The sequence below is a fragment of the Nannospalax galili genome, unplaced genomic scaffold (assembly GCF_000622305.1).
Source record: "Nannospalax galili isolate Female #2095 unplaced genomic scaffold, S.galili_v1.0 scaffold1486, whole genome shotgun sequence".
Classification (NCBI taxonomy): Eukaryota; Metazoa; Chordata; class Mammalia; order Rodentia; family Spalacidae; genus Nannospalax; species Nannospalax galili.
The window spans coordinates 388,094-399,951 of record NW_008355165.1 but is presented as its reverse complement, the minus strand read 5'-3'; the positions used below and the strand labels follow the sequence as shown (position 1 = coordinate 399,951).

Sequence of the window (11,858 nt, the reverse complement as noted above, 5' to 3'; positions counted from 1 at the left end):
AGTCCTGCTTTCTTATGCAACACAGGCCCACCTGCCCAGGGGTGGCACCACCCACAGTGGGCTGGGCCCTCCCACATCACGCATCAAGAAGATGCCCTTCAGACTTGGCCACAGGCCAGTCCAATAGAGGAAGTTCCCCGACTGAGGCTCCCTCAACCCAGGTGTGTCAAGTTGACACTAAAGCTATCCAGCACAGAGAATTTGTATATTGATCTGAGGCATTTTATTTTGATTTACAAGAGTTCTTTATCTGTTCTAGATATTCATTCTTTACACATGCATGTTGTTATAACTAAATGCCTTAGACTCAGTAATTTACAAATAGCAGAACATTGTTACTGTTCTGGGGACAGGAAGTCCAAGACAAAGGCACTAGTAGATTGGGTGTCTGCTGAAATATGCATTCTGCACTCTGCTCGAAGATGAAACCTTGTTGTGTCCTCACATGGCAGAAGGAGTGGAAGAATGGAAGGGAGGAAAGGACTAGTAGAGTCGCTCAAGCTCTTTTATGAGGTCCTAATTCCATTCATGAATGAGGCCCTTTTGATCTGATCAACTTTTAAAGTGCCCCCCCCCCTTAGTATAATTACCTTGGTGGATAGGTTCCCCAAGCAAATGGGATGGGGGAAAAACACTCAGGACACAGCAGAGAGTAAATTGCCTGTCCAGTGAAGTACATTTAGGAGAAGTCAGGAGGAACCTCAGGATCCCAGGGGTCCTGTCTTTTCCTAGGTTAGATTATTTTTTCCTTTACCACCCTATACTATGGTGATTTGGGAAAACATACCACAGAAGACACAAATCAAAATTATGGGCTTGTGTCCCCAGTGATCCACTAATATATCTTCTAACCACTGAGGCAATGTTATCATCTATTCAATAATTTTTATTGTGAAATGTATTATACAAAATATGAATTGGAAAGTTTGAAAAATAATAAATGTTCTTGCATACTTGTATATAATAGTCTAGTCAAGAGGCAGATCAATATTAACATTGTAAAGATTTATTTTTATTTGTATGTATGTGCATGTGTCTGTGTGAGTGTATGCTATATGTGAGCAGGTATGTATAATAGCCAAAAAGGGCATCAGATCCCCTGGAGATGGAATTTCAAGTAGTTGTGAGCTACCAGACATGAGTGCTGGGGACCAAACTTGGGTCTGGTCCTCTGTAAGAGGACCACTCACCTGTGTCTGGTTCTGGAAATTTCTATTGAATAATTTATCAGTGATTTTTATCCCTATTTTTTTAGGTCTTTTTGAGACGGGGGTCTCCCTGTAGCCCTAGCTGTTCTGGAACTCACTATGTAGACCAGGCTGGCCTTGAGCTCACAGATATCCACCTGCCTCTGCCTCCCAAGTGCTGAGATTAAAAGCGTTCCCCACTACGCCCGGCCAATTTTATAACCACATTTTTCAATTTTTTTTTTTTTTTGGTATTTTTGAGACAGGGTCTCCCTGTAGCCCCAGCTGACCTGAAACTCACTATGTAGTCCAGGTTGATCTTGAACTTACAGAGATCTGCCTGCCTTTGCCTCTTGAGTGCTGCAATCAAAGGCATACACCACCATGCCCAGCAACTTTTAATAATTTTTAACAATGTGCACTGGCATGAGTTTATTATCATGTAATATTATAAGTCCTATGGATCTGGCAATGAATCTACTTCAGTTCTGGAATTTAAAAAAAAATAAAAATCCAATTTTATTGAACATAGGAATAGATGGATTTTAAAATTATTTTTGCTTCCTAGCTAATTTAATAAACCATTTGATCCATTGCAATACTTACCATACAAAGATGCCCATCTGTTTTTACCAAGTTTGTATTTTGCTTCAATTTTATATTCATAAATATATTTAAATCTAGGTAGGAATATTTGTGATTTGATTAGCAATACATGGTAATGCATGGCTTATACATTGATAAGCTGGTAATAAAGGATCAACTGCTCTGTAATAACTTTCCATTTCATGTGCAAATTTAAATTTTATGCAAAAATTCTGGGTTTACTTTTACATTAGTGGGAGCTAATATCAGCCAACTGCAGGTAAGTGAATACTTTAGTTTTCTACCTCCCGGCCAAACAAAACACAAAACATAGCGTTTTCATTATGCAAGACTTTCTTTTTACGTTTCACCAAGAATGCCCTATAACTCCTTCTTAAAATGACCAGAATGCTAATGAAGGGGGAATTTTAATAAGTATATTTATCCAAATTAAATCCTCCAGTAAGAAATGGAGAATTTTCTGCCTTTACTTAGAACAAGACTATAAAGTTATCTGTCAATTTACAAGTGCAGTTCAACATCAGTCCTTTATTGGAAACATCAGTATTTCCACATCACAGTTCCCAAAGGGATTTAAACATCTTAAAATTCCAAGTCTCCTTTAGCTTCTTCTTTCTTGATTCCACCCAGGCTTTATTAGTGGTTCATGTCATCATCTCCATCTTCATAAATTTCCTGCAGGACCATCACTAATCCCTCACTAGGATCTGTTTCAGCATCCTCTAAAGGCTTTTTCTTTTTCTCTTTGCACTCTTTTCAACCAGAGTCAAGTAGTTCCATCGTGTGCTTTCCTCTGTCTTTTTACATAAGATAATAACTATCAGTCTTGACCTTTTTTGAACTGCCTTCCACAGAGATGGGTTTCAAAAAATTTTTCACAATCACAGGGTAACTTTTGCTATTTAGATTCTTTAACCAATGATCAAGTGACCTCTCTGTAAAATGTATCTTCACATTCTCAGTGCGACCCTGATGAACTCCAGTTAAGGCAGTGCAAATTTCACAAACTTGTTGACTGATCCCACCCATAATTACAGATGTTCACCGTGTAACTTGAGGTAGTGGGAGTAATCACAGCAGCTGGCTTTTCATTGTCAAGAGGTTCTGGTTTCTTCTGTGATTTCTGTTGCCTCTTGTTCTTTATTTCTCTCTCAATCTTAGATTTTTCACCTGTAAGTACATCGTGTTCTCTTCCTGGTGGAGTTTTCAACAATATTTTAACCTCTTCTAGGTCTTTCTGCAACTCTTCCAAAGCTAAAACAGTATTCAGCCGGAAGGACAGAGCTGTAGCCCTGCATGGGAGCAGACAGGAAATGCCACAGAACACACCACTTGCCTACGTCTGGTTCTGGACATTTTTATTGAATAATTTATCATCGATTTTATCCCTATTTTTTATAACTTCTCATTTTTCAATTCTTTTCTTTAATTGATTTTTTTGTGTATGTCATACAGCTCATCCCAAACAATTGTATTCATCTTTATACCTGTATCCCAAATGGCACCCTTCCATAGTCCCCTCCACCCCCAACCACTGGAGCCCATATACTCTGTCAACCCTGTTACTGTCCACTGTGTTGTCAGTGCCCCCAGCCTATCCCCAGCACTAGTCCATCTGCTGAGTCTAGTCAGCCTATCTAGCGTCCCTTGTTTTAGGAAGATCAGCTCTTCCTCATCTAGCAGCAATCAATTGCCAACATTCCTTCAGATAAGATTGGGGTCTGCTATTCATTTTCCCAGTTCTATGCTGGGTTACTGTCTGGGACTCTTTTGGACCACCCTGGCCAACAACTCAAAGGACGATATCTCCTGTCTGGCATTGTTTCTTGTTATCTAGCTGTTAGCTATACACATGGATTCTGAAAGAAATATACTGATACAACTCATAGGAAGGTATCTCCTGTCTGGCATTCTTTCTTGTTATGTAGCCATTAGCTATACACATGGATTCTGAAAGAAATATACTGATCACGTTAATCTTTGGTTATACTTTGTCTGGCATTCTTTCTTGTTATGTAGCCATTAGCTATACACATGGATTCTGAAAGAAATATACTGATACAACTCATAGGAAGGTATCTCCTGTCTGGCATTCTTTCTTGTTATGTAGCCATTAGCTATACACATGGATTCTGAAAGAAATATACTGATCACGTTAATCTTTGGTTATACTTTCCTTTTGGGTATTTAAGACCATACAGTTGACCCAAATAAACCAATTATTTTTACTCTTAAGGTCATTTGAGGATCTGTTCCTCAGTGGTCACATGGGCTTGGGAGGAGCCCCTGGCTCCTTTCTTTTACCAATTCCATTTATGTGAAGATAAGTCAAAGATCCTACTCATCTGTGTTTAGCTTTACTTGGAAGCATGGAAGGAATGTTTCCTCTGTGTTGACCCTCCTCTTTGTAGACTGGACACTGGTTCAAGTCTATCTGGTGGGGTCTCCATGGCCTCCCTGAACAAAAGGACAGGTGACTCACCTCAGTTACAGGACATTTTGAGAGAATGTCCCCTGGAATTTAGTCAACCTTGGAGGGCAAGTCCTTTATGTCCCTCTGACCAGATTAGTATAGGCTTCAAAGTATGGTTGTTAAACATCCAAGAAGGTTAGTTCCACCAGTCTGGTACTTTTAATTACCATGTGATATGTAGATAAAGCTTAGGTAAAAAAACTGAACGTTCTCAGATAAACCTTGACTAGACATATATTTTGTTCCTTGAACTAGTTGTATGTATAATTTGTTAGTAGGTTATTGGACTAATATGGTCCCCTCTGGGTTTTTTTTTTAAACTAGTTAGGCATTATTTATCTCTCACATTGCCTAACCCTTCCACCATGGTTTCCCCATTTAAAGTGCCCCCTTTTTCCCATTTTCCCCTTAATAATACCTTTCTCCTATGGTCCCACCTCTCTTGAGTTCCTTCCTTCCCTTTATCCCCAAGTTTCCTTGTATAACTCTCCCTTCCCCCTCTGATTTAAATAACTCCATTTTTATCCATATCTCCCCTAGTAACACCTGTTTCCTACTGTTCTCTCTCAGGTTCTTTCTTTTCCTTTGCCTCCCTGGTTCTTTTTCATTATCCTTGTTCCCCTGTAGTTGTGTCTGGATATAGATTCACTGATAAGGATTTGGTACTAGGATCCACATATGAGGGAGAACATACATCATTTGTTTCTCTGAGTCTGTGTTACTTCACTTAATGTAACAGTTTCTAGTTCTGTCCATTTACCTTCAAATTTCATGGTTTCATCTTTCTTTATTGCTGAGTAGAACTCCATCATATAAATGAACCACATTTTCATTATCCACTTGTCAGTTGAAGGACACTTAGGTTGCTTCCATCTCTTAGCTATTGTGAAAAGAGCAGCAACAAACATGGATGTACAAGTGTCTGTGCAGTAGGATGAGTTCTTTGGGTATATGCCAAGGAGTGTTATAACTGGGTCAAATAGTAGGTTCATTTTGTAAACTTTATGTGCCTTTGTGGTTTACTTGCTGGGCATGAAAAGTGGTTGGTCTAGGCTTCAGTTTCTCTCTTTTGATTTTATATTGGAGGGGCCAGATGACTTTCGTCCTGCTGCTCAGGAGTTCCCACAGATGCCCAAGTTGGACGAGGATCAAATGCTCCCAGGCTTTATCCTAAGGTCTGGATCCTCTAGTCAGTAGGCACAGTATAATTTGGGAGGACTGCTAGGTAGAGGTAGGATTCAGGACTCTCAGGCAGTCAGGGAAGGAAGCTGGTCTCAGTAATCCAGAGCAAACAGGGAAGGAGACTGGTCTCAGGAATCCAGGTTGGGGTTGGGACAGCCAGGGATGAAGGCTGGTCTAAGGTATGCAAAGGCACGGTTGGGGAGGAAACAGGCTTTGAGAGCTCCAAGTAACTAAACCGAGGAATTGGGTTGGTCTGGGCACAAAGGATCAAGAAGCAGTGGGGAGTCTGGGGCAAGGAGGTAGTCCAGAGGTCTGGGGTGCCGAGAGAAGAAATAGGCCAGTGCCCACGCTAGGAGGAGAGCCATTTTTCAGTTATTATTTAGGTGTTGACTTTCTGAAGTCTTTTTCCCTCTTGCTCGCTTTGCTCTGCCGTTTCAGCTTTCTTGTTCTGCTTCTCGGTTCCACTTTGTTTCACGCATTGTTTCCACATGCTCTTTAGTCTCTCCATTTCCTTGATTTCAGCATCTTCTGCATCTGTGTGGAAATGCATGGAGATCTGATGCTTTCTCCTGGAATTCCCTGTCTCTTCCAGGTTGTTTTTGTTTGTGATGATCATTGAAGGCTTTCCTAATTTGTCCGAGAAGCTTGATTGTCTGCTCTTGATGAGAAAAGGGGACAGAGGAGGCCGAAATGCTGACTGGAGCCTCTGAGGAAGAGGTGGCACTTGTCAGGTAAGCATTCCTGTAGGGTCATTTATTCTGGATTACTACAGTGACTAGACTCTTCCTGAGTTTTTAGCCTAAATAGCCGATGTCTACCCACCAGTGTTCTGGATTATCAGTGGGGAGAAGGTCTGAAGCCTCTATTAAGTATTCCAAATACTCAAAGCCAATAATTTCCCCCTCATTGGAAAAGGTCCCATTTCCACTTTTAAAATAACTGTTTGGGCCAGCATATGACTTAGCAGATAAAGGCACCAAGCCTGATGACCTGAGTTGGAGTCGTGGAATCCACATTGTGTAAGAAGAGAACCAACTAACTTCCATGAGTTGTCCTCTGACCGCCACATGGACACTGTGACATGTGTGCCCTCACCTCACCATGCATACAATGTAATAATTTTTTTAGAAATTTTATTTATTATTTTTATGTGTATGCATGTATTGCCTGCACGTAGGTAAGTGCACCCGTGTCATGCAATGCCCACGGAGGTTAGAAGAGGCTGTCAGATCCCTTCGGACTGGAGTTACAGACAGTTGTTAGCTGCCATGTGGGTGCTGGGATTCAAACCCAGGTCTTCTGCAAGAACAACTAGTGTTCTTAACCACTGAGCCATCTCTCCAGCCCCAATGTAATAATTTTTTAAATTGTTTACGGGATGAATTATAGATCCTCTCCATGGGGAGGTAATACAAACAGAACCACTTTGTAGAACTCAAGGGAGCCTTAGAGAGAAAACAGAGTGCCCTTCTTCCGTTGCTGTTGTGGAGCCCCGGGTTCCCTTGTCTTTGGCATTATTATTAGGCTTAATGCCAATGTATGTGCTTTCATATTTTTTCATCTTTATAAACTATGTGTACACTTATTAGATATTCACTTGCTTATTATACACAGGCAAGGTGCACCAAATCAATTACTGCTGATGTGTCTCAGATTAAGGGGTATGGCTCACAGAATCCTGTTTTGCATTAAGAAGGAAGGAACCATTGTATTTCCCAGAAGCAATATTCCCTTTGTCATGCTGGGCTCTGACCTGAGGCTTTATGAGGAAGGACATGAAAAATTATCACAGGCTAGACTCTATGTAGAGACATAATCACAGGAATGTTGAGACAGTAGAAGGTAAACAGAGGCCACCAGCTGCACCTTTGGTAAACAGGGTGGAGAGGAGGCTGCAGGACTTCCTTGTTTTCATTCAAGACTCAAATGCTAGGCCTCAACCTACCGCCTCACAATTATCATCCACTCTGGAAAGATGAAGACAGAGAAAGAAGGAAGTGGGGTTCTAGAAAGCAGGACTTATCCTGCAGTCTGACTTGTTTGGAGGAATGGTACCAAAGTGGAAGTCTGGAGGATGAGAATAAATCTGCAGGCTGGGGAAGGGTGTGTAGGAACTAGACTCAGCAGAGAGAATGATTAGCTGACAGGAGAGACCCCCATCAGGAGGCAAGTGAATGATTTAAGAGTGGATAAGACAAAGGAAACAAGTAGGAGCCTTCAAGGATTATAATAAAAACAGCAACCAAATTGTCAGTGTTAATTAGCATACCAGATGCCTCAATACATTATCCTCAGTCTCCATACTAACCTTGCAGAGAGGTACCAATTTCACAGAGAAGCGTCCTTGGTCCCTCACTACATATGCAAAATCAGCGGCTCCCAGAGTCCCACTGTGGCCTAATCTGTCTGCCTCTAAACTCCAGTCTGCCTCTCTGTTGTGTGCCAAGTTTATTCGCCCCTTCAGACAGTCAACTACTACCTCCTAACTGTTAAGCTATATGTGAAAACAACATTTGCCACTAGATAGGAGAAAGCCTGACCTACATTCCCCTAAGATCCATTAATTTTCTCAGAGTCTTGTTTATAGGACTGCTAGCCACACTCCAGTTGGTCAGCACTGTTTTTGATTGTGAGCTTCTCTCCTGTCTATGGAGAGTCAACTTTCCTGACCGAAGTAAGTTCACAAGTGAGATCTGGAAGTTCTCCTTCAGATGGACTGCCTCTGCCACTTGAACCAGCTAGAACAGGGGCAAAGGACTGCTTAGTACTCTTGTCTGCTACTTAGATTTATAACAACTCTTCACCAATGGGGGGTGGGGAGGATGACAAGAAAGGGTTCTGCCCCCTCTGATGGCAGCAATGCTGTCACGGCCCATGGTGCCAATATGTGGTACATGGGTGGTCATAGCATTTCACCCAGGTCCTGGCCCATGTGGAAGCATTCAATTAACCTTCTAAATTATAAAAATCATTTCATTAACCAGGTATGTGATCTTTTTGGAGTTCAATGTCTAAAGAGTTTTCTTCATCCTGTGTCTTTTTGAGGACTAAATATGAAGGCGAGGCCCAAGGATACAGGTTTTCAGGGTGGGATTTTGTTCCTTTTTCCTAGCTAGGCTACCTGTATTCCTCTGTGAGGAGGCTAATTACAGACTCTGCATTAGTGCATGAAAATGATGTTGTATGTGGCACCCTTCTTAGGAGACATGGTCCCTGGGCCAGGAACTTCTGAATTGCATGGAATTGTATTAGAAATGTAGATTCTTGGGCCTCACTGCAGGCCAATCAAATCAGAATCTGCATCTTGAATTTGTTTTTTTTTAATTTATGTATGTGTAGGTGTCTGTGGTTGTGTCTGCAGGTGCCCACAGAGGCTAGTAGGGGGCATCAGATCCTTTGGAGTTGGAGTTGCAGGCAATTGTGAGCTGTGAGTTGTGGCTGCTGGAAACTGAGCTCCAGTCCTCTACAAGAGCAGCAAGAGCTCATAACTGCTGAGCCATCTCCAGCCCCAGTCTTCATCTTGACAGAACCCTCAGGTGATATGCATGCAAATGAAAGTTGAAGAGGCACTAGTGTAAAAATGAATGCTAGAAGCTTCCAGAAATACACATGCCACTTAAAAAATCCAATTTGGGCCTCTAGGATGAGCCTGGGTTTACAGAAAAGGATGGATCAAAACTAAAGTAATAATGAAGTCCAGAGAGAGGAGGGTGTCTCTACATGCACACTGACAAGTTGATAGGATGATACATGGGTAAAAAGTGTTTCATGCCATGGTGTGTGTCACATACACAACTGTCACTTTCTTTCTGGCAATGGATTAATTCTCAGCCTGACATGTATTTTCTGAGTGGTGGGATTAAGGTATGTACCACCACACCTGGCCTTTACAACTATTTTCAACACAACCAAGGGCTTACACTTAGTTCTAAAACTCTGAGGGGAAATTTTATTTTAAAACTGAACTATCTCTACAAATGGAACACATAAAGAAATGATTTAGGAATAAATTGACACCAGGAATTAATTTTTTTAAAAAACATAGGTTGGGATGTTCATTCATAGATTTACTTTTTGTCTGAAATCTAGACATCCCACACAAGTTGCAAACAGCATAGGCAATACCCGACTCCAGTACCTGTCAGCGTGTTGCATCCCTGTACATCCATGAAATTAACCAGTAGAATCCTCTTCATTCTCGAGGAATCACTCTTCACTCCTCGATTCCCCACTCTCTGCCATTGCCCCACATGGATTCCAGGGGCAAATTTGCCAGCGTCTCTTTAAGCTCTAATTTTCTGTTTCCCACTGCTCCCACATCAGTCTTGGCCATTGCCCTCTTTTGCCTGGACTCTGGTTGATCCACCTCTTCTCTTCTTGTTTGATTGTTAATCCGTTCTCCCTGGAAAAGCATTTAAAACATTAAGCCACATCACCCCTCTTCAATGTAAATTCTTTCTACTGCATTTAGGAAAATGTCTTGCTGGATCCTTTCCTCCACTTTACAGACTAGCTCCTTCTTGTATGCATGTCTCAGTTTGATATCCCCTTCTCATGTCTTCCCCACTCTTGAAATGGGTTCTCTCTCTAATCCTGTTTAACACCTGCTCCCACTATAGTGTTTATTACAAGATTTAAAACGTACAGTTAGTATTTGTTTGTTTATTTATTGTGTATGAGAGGGTATGTACATGCCACGGTGTGTATATGGAGGTCAGAGGATAACTTATAGGAGCTGGTTCTCTCCTTCTACTCTGTAGGTTCCAGGGATCAAATGCAGGTCATCGGGCTTATCAACAAACACCTTAACCTGCTGAGCCATCCTACTAGTCCCTAAACCCACTTTTGTTCATTGTTTTATTTTTGTTTTCTGAGTTGTTCTTTCATGGTTGTGCATTCCGTTGAAGGGATATGGCTATTTCTCTTAAATGTTTTTTGCCCAGTAATCTACATGGGACCTGGTGAAAGTTTCAATATATGACAAGTACATAAAGGTCAAAATTACACATGCAGCTTCACAGTGCATGTCCCAACACTGAACTGGGATTTCCTAAAGCTTTTAAGTTATGGGTAGATGCATTTGTGTGCAGAAGATTTCTAAAGGTCCTATTAGACCTTCAGTAACATTATCTCATTATGAGAATTCTACAGGATCATGATTTCTTTGTGAGCAAATATCACCTGCTGATAATTTTTTCATGTTATGATGGACTAAATGCTGGTTCAAATAAATTATACTGGATAATTTAAAAAATTCCTCATCTACCCCAAAGATAAATTAAAGAATCACATGGCTTTCTCCATCCTTTGACCTGTTGAAGATTTCATCTTTATAGGTGTTTTAGCTTTTGGTTTAATAAGCAATTGATGTTTGCTAGAAAGCCAAATTATCTACAACTTGCTCTCTGAAATGGAAAATTAAAGCTATAAAATCATAGGTTTATTTTGACTCGGATACAAACCAGCCATGCAAACTTGCCTGAAAGATTTGAGCTGGACTTAGCAGAGCAGGCTACAAATCAGCATTTTCATAAAATTTGAGCTTTGGAGGTATTGCTCTGGTGAAGAATATTATCGGGTGCCTATTGCTCATGCCATTGCTAAGCAACAGGTGGCCTTGCATATTCTTTAATTTACCGTGCTGTGACTCTCTCTGATTCCTCTGCTGTGTCTTTTTCAGCGCCCTTCTCTGGGACCCGTTCCTCTAACTGTTGCCTTATTGTCAGTGTCTGAGCTTTGCCCTCAGTTACCTTTTCAGTCTGCACTGGGTTCTGTACCATCTGGCCACACACTTTCACCATTTCATGTTCCCACTTGGGTACAGATGGAACCCAATTTTCCATCCTCTTCTTAAGAATCTCTCTCCAGAGCTGCAGATCTATATTCCCTAAAGCCTATGAATAATCCTCTTCAATGTGCTGTGAACAATTGAACAATTCTAATTTAGCATTTGCTAGCAACCTTGAACTTTAAACAAAACATTCCTGTTCTTCCTACTATGGAAGCTGTCTTTACTAATACAGTTACTCAAGACAGGAAGCAGGGAATCCTCCTTGATCTATCTTCCTTACCCTCACATCTTATCATACCAAATACTTTCAACAACTCATAATAGACTTTTCCTCACCACTCTATGTCCATTGTTTGGTTCAGGCCCTCACAAGATAAAAAGAGAAAAAAACTTTTACGTTTAGGTGAGCACTATTCTAAGAACTTTGTGTAAGTTTTCACTTAACCCTGCCCAGCTAATCTCATCAGTTATAAACCTCATTTTCTGAGGAGGACACTTGCCCAAGCTAGTGACCAACCCACCTGGGAAATCAAGGAATGCAAGTCCACTTCACAAGCACCAGGATGCACTGCCTCAGTTTCCAGCCTGGAATATAGCAACAGTCTCTGTGTTCTACTGC

The 11,858-nt window shown here is 41.1% G+C and overlaps 1 pseudogene; it reads right to left on the bottom strand.

Moving 5' to 3' along the window:
• Positions 1 to 2,347: 2,347 nt before the first annotated feature.
• LOC103749406 lies at positions 2,348 to 11,228 on the bottom strand (annotated as a pseudogene).
• Positions 11,229 to 11,858: the final 630 nt, after the last annotated feature.